This window comes from Lethenteron reissneri, chromosome 50 (assembly GCF_015708825.2).
Source record: "Lethenteron reissneri isolate LAM-NWPU_2019-01 chromosome 50, ASM1570882v1, whole genome shotgun sequence".
Lineage (NCBI taxonomy): Eukaryota > Metazoa > Chordata > Hyperoartia > Petromyzontiformes > Petromyzontidae > Lethenteron > Lethenteron reissneri.
Window position 1 is genome coordinate 4646759 of NC_083828.1, and position 8532 is coordinate 4655290.

An 8532-nucleotide genomic window follows, 5' to 3' on the forward strand; every position below is an offset into this window, starting at 1 on the left:
CCTGGCACGCGCGTCGTGGTGACATCACCGCCACGTGGTGTCTGGTGTCTTCGCCTGCCATGTGCACGATGCCCCCCACCTCCCTGTTTTTGGTGATTTGGAAAAGTTTTTTGGCTTGGCCATGTTTTGTTTGTTGTAGTACGGAGTTAGATTGATGGCTTTAATCTAAGTTGTCTTGTGGTTGTTGTTGTTTGACTTGCATCCCACTGGGATTTTTGCACAGCGTTGGTGTACGGTGCTTTTTCTTGAAGACTTTGCAGTTTTTTCCTGGATGTTTCTGTTTGCGCATAGTCACTTTAAGATGTTTTCTTGTTCATGTTTTAGTTTTTGTTTTGTTGCGGTTGCACCCGATTCAAGAGCCGAATGGCTCACGGGGCTACGCCAAATAAACTGAGAAATAAATAAAACCGAGAGAAATTGCTCACAACCGCCCCTGTGAAGTGATTGCGATGAAAGTAGCCAAGTAACGCGGAAGCGACGTCCGATATTCTCGCCCGTATTCTTTTTGACGATTTACACCGCTCGTAATTTCACGAGCTAATTCTTGTGTTTTAATTAAAAATCGTCACGTATCGAATTACGCCGCTATTACTCTGCACACCCCCCCCCCCAACACGCGCACTATATTGACCCAGGAAAAGCACACCACAGTCTCAAGACCGTGTTTCAAGAAGCTGCTGCGATGGGGATGTTTGACCAATATCTGTTCACATTAAGCTGGCTTATACTTTCAAAATGTAATTTTATTGCGGAATATCAATACAGTATATATAGTGGAAACTCTTTCATCGGCTGCGGTGTGAGCAAGCAATTGCAGGACTGCGCTCTTGTCTTTTATATCTACTGGACATCTGTGAAAAGAGCTTCATAGCTCATCGGATTCCCCCAGTAGAAATCAATATTCTGATCAAGAAGCGAGTGGTATCTGAAACGGCCCGGGACCTCCCTCATCATGAACCCGCATTGACCAGCGTGGTGAAGTATCGTGAAAGTAAAATAATAAAAACCCTACAACCAACACGGCGTGTGAAACCTTTCATCCAGAAGTGGATGAACTAATGGGAGTAAATGATTGTTATCACCGTATTCTCTGGATGAACTGGACTCACTTTCCTACCCCGCATTTAAAGGGAGAAAAAGTTGGTGGTGCGTCTTATAATCCGGTAGTTGTGCGCGTGTGAGTGTGTGATCAGATATGTACGACTTTATACTGGTAGGAACCTCCTGGTTACACCAGCCCACAGGGGATTATTGTGTCCGTCCGTCGTGCATCCAAAAATGGGAGGGGTGTGGCTGGGTGGAGAGGGTGGGGAGGGGCTAGGTGGGGAAGGGAGGGTGGGGAGAGGCTGGGTGAGGGGTGGGAGGGGTGGGAGGGGTGGGGCTGGGTGGGGAGGGGCTGGTCACCCCGTGGTGCCCTTATAAAACTCAACGTTTAACCTACTCACGCCGGCTTGTGCCCGCCCTCACAGTCGGCCATATTTGCGGAATACACCACGCCGCCGTTGACCCTGGCCATTGACCGAGCAACCCAACGTTCCTACCAGCTCCCTCCGCAGGACAATGTGTTTGACACCTGGGGGCAGGCTACAAGTTGGGGTGTGCGTCTTACTTTCCGTAGCGTCTTATAATCGGGGGAATGCGGTGTTAGCGAGATGCGCTGTTGCATGCCGACGGACTGGGGAGGCCTTCGTCCAGCAGTGGATTGATGACGACCGGTGAATTATGTTAATGTTTGTTTTTGGCATGGCCTTAGATGCTCGTTAGATATTACGTTGAATGACTTTTTTTAACTGTTATTGAATTGCAATCGTCGTCAGCCATGGTCAATCAGCTGCTGGATGAATCCGTCCATAAGTCTCTTCCATCAGCATTATCATCATCATCAGCCATGCTCAATCCACCGTGGGATGGATTCTTCCATGAGGCTCCTCCATAATCGCCAGCCATGGTCAATCCACTCTTGGACGGATGCCTCCCTAATTTCCCTACATCACAATCATCATCAGCCATGGCCACTCCACTGCTGGATGAATTTCTCGCCGAGCTGCCTGCCACCACCTCTCACGATCCTTTGATGCAACGGCCCAACACCAACACTCGCTCGCTCTGCACCAGCGGATTTCATTGCTCCATCTCCACGTCGCGTTCCCATTCCTCGGTTGCTACTCCGTTATTAGTAAAACTGCAATCTTACGCGATTGAGTAATGCAAATTTTAATTTCTAGTGATGATGTCGCTGCTGCTGCTGCTGCGTTGGCATTGTTGCTCAATTAAATACAACAACTATTCAACACATTCATCAATAATAGGCGACGTTTCAGGTAGTGGTCCATCATCACAGCACGTAAAACTGAAGAAGGGCCATTGCGTAAAACGTCGCCTGTTGAATATTTTGCCTTTGAAGGGCACCGTGTTATTGGCAGTTGATTCATGAATATATACTGCATAAGTATCAATGCATGTGTGCACCATAGTGGTGCTCGTGTTTACAGAGCGACACTGCTGTTTTGATGAAATTTGTGGTGACGTTGAAAACAAAAGACTACAAAGATAAAGATACCCGCCCCCCCGTATAGCACCTACAGACTCTGGCATGGGGCAAGTGCAGTTAGCGGAGTACCGATTAAGGCCGGCACACACACACACAGTCACACACAACAAAGACAAAGATCCCCCGTGTAGCTTTTACAGACCGTCGGGGCAAGTGCTGTTAGCGAGTAGCACCTATGAAGGCCGGCACGGCACACGAGGGGGTGGGTGGCCAACACCACCCCGGCCGCCTTTGTCTCCCTCGTGGCGACATTTACATGTACTCATTTAAGGCTGAGCTGACCTAGGGAAAGCCCACGATCCGATTCAGATAATCGTCATCGTTGTTGGCCGTGAACGGGAATCGAACTCGGGTCGCCGGGTTCGTAGCGCGACGCGCTAACCGTTGCACCACCGCTCCACACAGACACATTTACACACAGATACACACAGACACAAAGACACACACAGACAAGCACACACACACGCACACACACACACTCTCTGTGCTGAAATTCCTCCATTGTTTGTACTCGCTGAGCCATCAAATAACTTCCCAGGGAAACTCCCGCACGCCTCGCACGCAGTGAAAGCGATGGGTAGCGATGGGAGTGGGTGATCGCAGTGTTGAGGGTGGGTGATGGGAGCTCGTGATGGCTCTGGGTGATGGTTGCGATGATAGGAGCGGGTGATGGGATCGTGCAAAATGGGTGATGGGTCTCTCTGTATGATGGGTGGTGGATCTGTGTGATGATGCGAGTGATTGATGGGTGACTGGCCTGTGTGTGGTGATGGTTGCGTACGTACGTGCGTGTACAATATACAATGTACAGGCCTTTGTCAATCCCCTGCTGGATGAAGGACGGCTCACTGCGCGTTGATCATGGGGGGGGGGGGGGTTCTTTGATCATAATTCATCACGCTGGTCCGTGCGGATTGGAGAAGTTAGAGGGAACCCGGCACGGCTTAGATATCACCCGCCACTGATGTTAGCCGTGTGCCGTGCGCTAACCACTGCGCCACCGCTCCGTCCACATAGAACAAAGAACCCGGCGACCCGAGTTCGATTCCCGCTCGCTGCCTTGACACACTGTAGGGGCAAGTGCTGTTAGCGAGCAGCACCTATGAAGGCCGGCACGGCACACGAGGGGGTGGGTGGCCAGCACCACGCCCGACCGCCTTTGTCTCCCCGGTGGCGATGTTTAGACACACCAGGTCCTCATTTGACGCTGAGTCGACCTAGGGGAGGCCCAGCACCGGTTCAGATAATCGTCACTGGTGTTGGCCGTGAGCCGGAATCGAACTCGTGCCGCCTGGTTCGTAGCGCAGCGCGCTAACCGCTGCACCACCACTCACTGCCGTGAAAATCCACTCCAGCAGCTACACGCGAACTGATTCCAGCACTCCATCTCCTAATTGGACGAAAGGCTCCATTCGTCGGCTTAGCTATGCACACATATGTATGCCTATCTGCATGTACTGTACATTATCATCATCACATGTACACAGTACGTATGTCATTGTTGTAGAAGGGCTTTGTTCGTATGCGTGCGTGCATGTGCGTATGTGTGTATAGATAAATAGATTAACATTGCATGGATTTTATTTTCCGTAGCTCAGCACCGGGCAGCTCCCGCTCGATGTACGTCCTGCATGTACGTATGAGTGTGTCTATGTGTATGTGTGAGTGTGTGTATATGTATGTGTATGTGCATCAGCCAGTCATCTCGGTCATCTCGGTCAGTCGACCCGTGGCACCTGGGTCTGCCCCGTGACCTCCTGCCAGCGGGCGTTCGACACTTCACGTGGCCTCAAGGTGCACTTGGCCTGGCACAAGCATCGTGGTGACGTCACCGCCACTTAGTGGCGAATGGCGGTTGTTGTTGTTGTATATGTATGTGTGAGTGTGTATGTATGTATGAGTGTGTATGTATGTGTGAGTGTGTATGTATGTATGAGTGTGTATGTATGAGTGTGTATGTATGTGTGAGTGTGTATGTATGAGTGTGTGTATATGTATGTGTGAGTGTGTATGTATGTGTGAGTGTGTATGTATGTGTGAGTGTGTATGTATGTATGAGTGTGTAAGTATGTATGAGTGTGTATGTATGTGTGAGTGTGTATGTATGTGTGAGTGTGTATGTATGTATGAGTGTGTATGTATGTATGAGTGTGTATGTATGTGTGAGTGTGTATGTATGTGTGAGTGTGTATGTATGTATGAGTGTGTAAGTATGTATGAGTGTGTATGTATGTGTGAGTGTGTATGTATGTGTGAGTGTGTATGTATGTGTGAGTGTGTATGTATGTGTGAGTGTGTATGTATGTGTGAGTGTGTATGTATGTGTGAGTGTGTGTATATGAATGTGTGAGTGTGTATGTATGTGTGAGTGTGTATGTATGTGTGAGTGTGTATGTATGTGTGAGTGTGTATGTATGTGTGAGTGTGTGTATATGAATGTGTGAGTGTGTATGTATGTGTGAGTGTGTATGTATGTGTGAGTGTGTATGTATGTATGAGTGTGTATGTATGTGTGAGTGTGTACGTATGTATGAGTGTGTATGTATGTATGAGTGTGTGTATATGTATGTGTGAGTGTGTATGTATGTATGAGTGTGTATGTATGTATGAGTGTGTATGTATGTATGTATGAGTGTGTATGTATGTGTGAGTGTGTATGTATGTGTGAGTGTGTACGTATGTATGAGTGTGTATGTATGTATGAGTGTGTGTATATGTATGTGTGAGTGTGTATGTATGTGTGAGTGTGTATGTATGTGTGAGTGTGTATGTATGTGTGAGTGTGTATGTATGTATGAGTGTGTATGTATGTGTGAGTGTGTAGTATGTGAGTGTGTAGTAGTGTGTATGTATGTGTGAGTGTGTATGTATGTGTGAGTGTGTATGTATGTATGAGTGTGTATGTATGTGTGAGTGTGTACGTATGTATGAGTGTGTATGTATGTATGAGTGTGTGTATATGTATGTGTGAGTGTGTATGTATGTATGAGTGTGTATGTATGTGTGAGTGTGTATGTATGTATGTGTGAGCCGTGCCGAACCTCTGAGCTACCAACCAGGCGAGCCGAGTTCGATTCCCGCTCACGGCCAACACCCAGTGACGATTATCTGAACCGGTCAAATGAGTACCTGGTGCGGTATGTAATCATCGTCACAAGGGGAGACAAAGGCGGCCGGGCGTAGTGTTGACCACCCACCCCCTCGTGTACCGTTCCGGCCTTCATAGGTGCTGCTCGCTAACAGCACTTGCCCCAGCAGTCTGTTGAGGCTATACGGGGGATCTTTGTCGTTGTATTTGTATCATTTGTATAGTACGCACACGTGTGTGTGTGTTTGATGCGAGCGTGAGGTTGATGGATTTACTGCGAGACTCCGAGCTGTAAGCGTGTAATGCGCGCACAATATGATTATGAATGTTACGTGATTGATATGAATGTGTGTGTGTGTGTAAGGAGGTAACACAAGCTTGATTTATATGTGTCGAGTGTTTTGTGTCTGACTTTGTGTGTGCGCGTCTGTGAGCTTGCAGCGGCGAGCGGTGGCGCAGTGGTTAGCGCACTGCGCTGCGAACCCAGCCGCACGAGTTCAACACCCCACCCCGCTCGCCACCAACAACAGCAGTGGCGAATATTTGAACCGTTGCTGGGCCTCTCCTAGGTCGACTCGGCCTTAAATGAGTACCCGGTGCGGTGTGTAACCATCGGCGCTGGGAAGACAAAGGCGGCGAGGGGCTGGTTGATGTCACGCCACCCCACAATAGTCCGCTCAAGGCAATGAGAGAGATGCTCGTGTCTGTGTGTACGTGTTTGTCTGTATGTATGTCTTTCTTTGTACGTGCATGTTTGTATGTACGTGTATGGAGGAGTGGTGCAGCGGTTAGCACGCTGCGCAACGAACCTGGCGACCCGGGTTCGATTCCCGCGTCACACGGCAAACACCGGTGATGATTATCTGAACCGGTCCCGAGCCTCCCCTAAGTCGGCTCAGCCTCAAATGAGTACATGATGCGGCGCGCGCTTTCGTGAATTGAGTCATGCAAATTCGAGTGATGTTCGACTAGGACTAGAGGGGTACATTTTGTACAGATATCGCTCCACGCTCAACACTCGCGCAAACACGAGCAGCGTCATCAGCATCATCATCATCATCTGTGGACCGAGTAATTCGCCTCCCGAGGAGTGTGACGCTAAAGGCGATCGACAACAACAGGCAGCACGTGCGGGTGTTACCGTCTTCTCCCGATGTATACAAGACGCAAATCTGCGTGCGCGTCTTCTTATGATCCGATTTGTGTATGTGCAGTACGTGTGTAGGGTGCCGGATTAAGCTCAGTGCGGTTATAAGGGGGCCCTAAATAAATAAATAAACACAAATATTAAAACGCATTTTTTTCTTAACTTGCAAAGTAAAGTAATTGTATTTTTCATTTGCTACACAGCCAGATAATACGACAAATCGCTAACCTAAACACCCAGTCGTTGGCAAAAAATTGAAGGCGGTATAGTACTATAGTAATAGAGCAAGTGCAGAATCACTGAAGCGGAATTCATAGCTTGAAAGCATTCAGCGTGGGGCCCTTGAAAGTGCGGGCTACGTAGCTACCACACGTGTAGTAGCTACTACACATGTAGTAGCTACCACACGTGTTGTAGCTACTACACGTGCAGTAGCTACGCGTGTAGTAGCTACTACACGTGTTGTAGCTACTACACGTGTTATAGCTACACGTGTACGTGGGGGTGCGTGTGGGGGTGTGTGTGGGGGTGTGTGTGGGGGTGCGTGTGGGGGTGTGTGTGTACGTGGGGGTGTGTGTAGGGGTGTGTGTGGGGGTGTGTGTGTACGTGGGGGGGTGTGTGTGGGGGTGGGTGTGGGGGTGTGTGTGGGGGTGTGTGTGGGGGTGTGTGTACGTGGGGGTGTGTGTGTGTACGTGTAGTAGCTACTACACGTGTAGTTGTAGCTACGCGTGTAGTAGCTACACGTGTAGTAGCTACTACACGTGTATCTACTACACGTGTAGCTGCTTGTGCTACTGGGATAATCCGCCACTGCCGTGTGTGATGTCGTTGACACCGGGCGCAAGTTCTGGTGTGCGTCTTACTTTCTGGAGCGTCTTTACAATCTCGTCAATGCGGCAGGCGTACGTGGGTGACCAGCGTCGCGGTGATTTCTAGTTCGCTGTCCTTCCCTCGCACCTCCTATTAACAAGGTGGCTACGTGCGGTGCGAAAGAAGTTCAACGTACGTACATCTCTAGACGCAGCGACGACAAAAACACACAAATGTGTTCACTTATTGATTATACACTGGTCAACACACTTTTTCTGGCATAAGGTATTCCAACGGTTTATAAGGTAATTTTGGGGTGCTGATTCCAAATCTGGCATCAGTTTTTGTCTATCACATCAGGTTTTTGAGATATTAAATATAGCATTTTCAATAAAAAAAACTGCAGAAGAAAAATATTAAATAAATGTGGATATCTACATAAAATTATATTATAAACACACTATCCTAAAAATGCAGCACCATATTTTAACACTAAAGCAGTCACTGACTCGCAACAACTTGCAATCATAAGTGACGGAGTTAATTTCGGGTAAAATCAATGAAAATGGGGTATGCCGATAGCATAAAAATGAGATGTGATAGAGCAAATATGAGATCAGATGTGGAATCAGCACCCTGAAATTAGTCTAAAACAGCTGCAAAAGTCCAGGCCAGAATTTTTTGTTGTTGACCAGTGTTATTGATTATAACTCGTGAGCCTTGGCCCGAGCCTCACGGCGCTCCCAACAGGAGTGACCTGCCATGGAACGTTTGGCCAAATGTGTTTAGCGTCTCGTTCTATTGCTTTGTCATCATCAGGCCACGAGCGATCCACTGCTGGATGATAGACCTCCGGCCTCCCCACCCCCAAATCCGTGCATGTGCTCTGGGTGAACGAGACTGGGGTGAAATCATCTCGTCCCCGTTCGTTTTTAA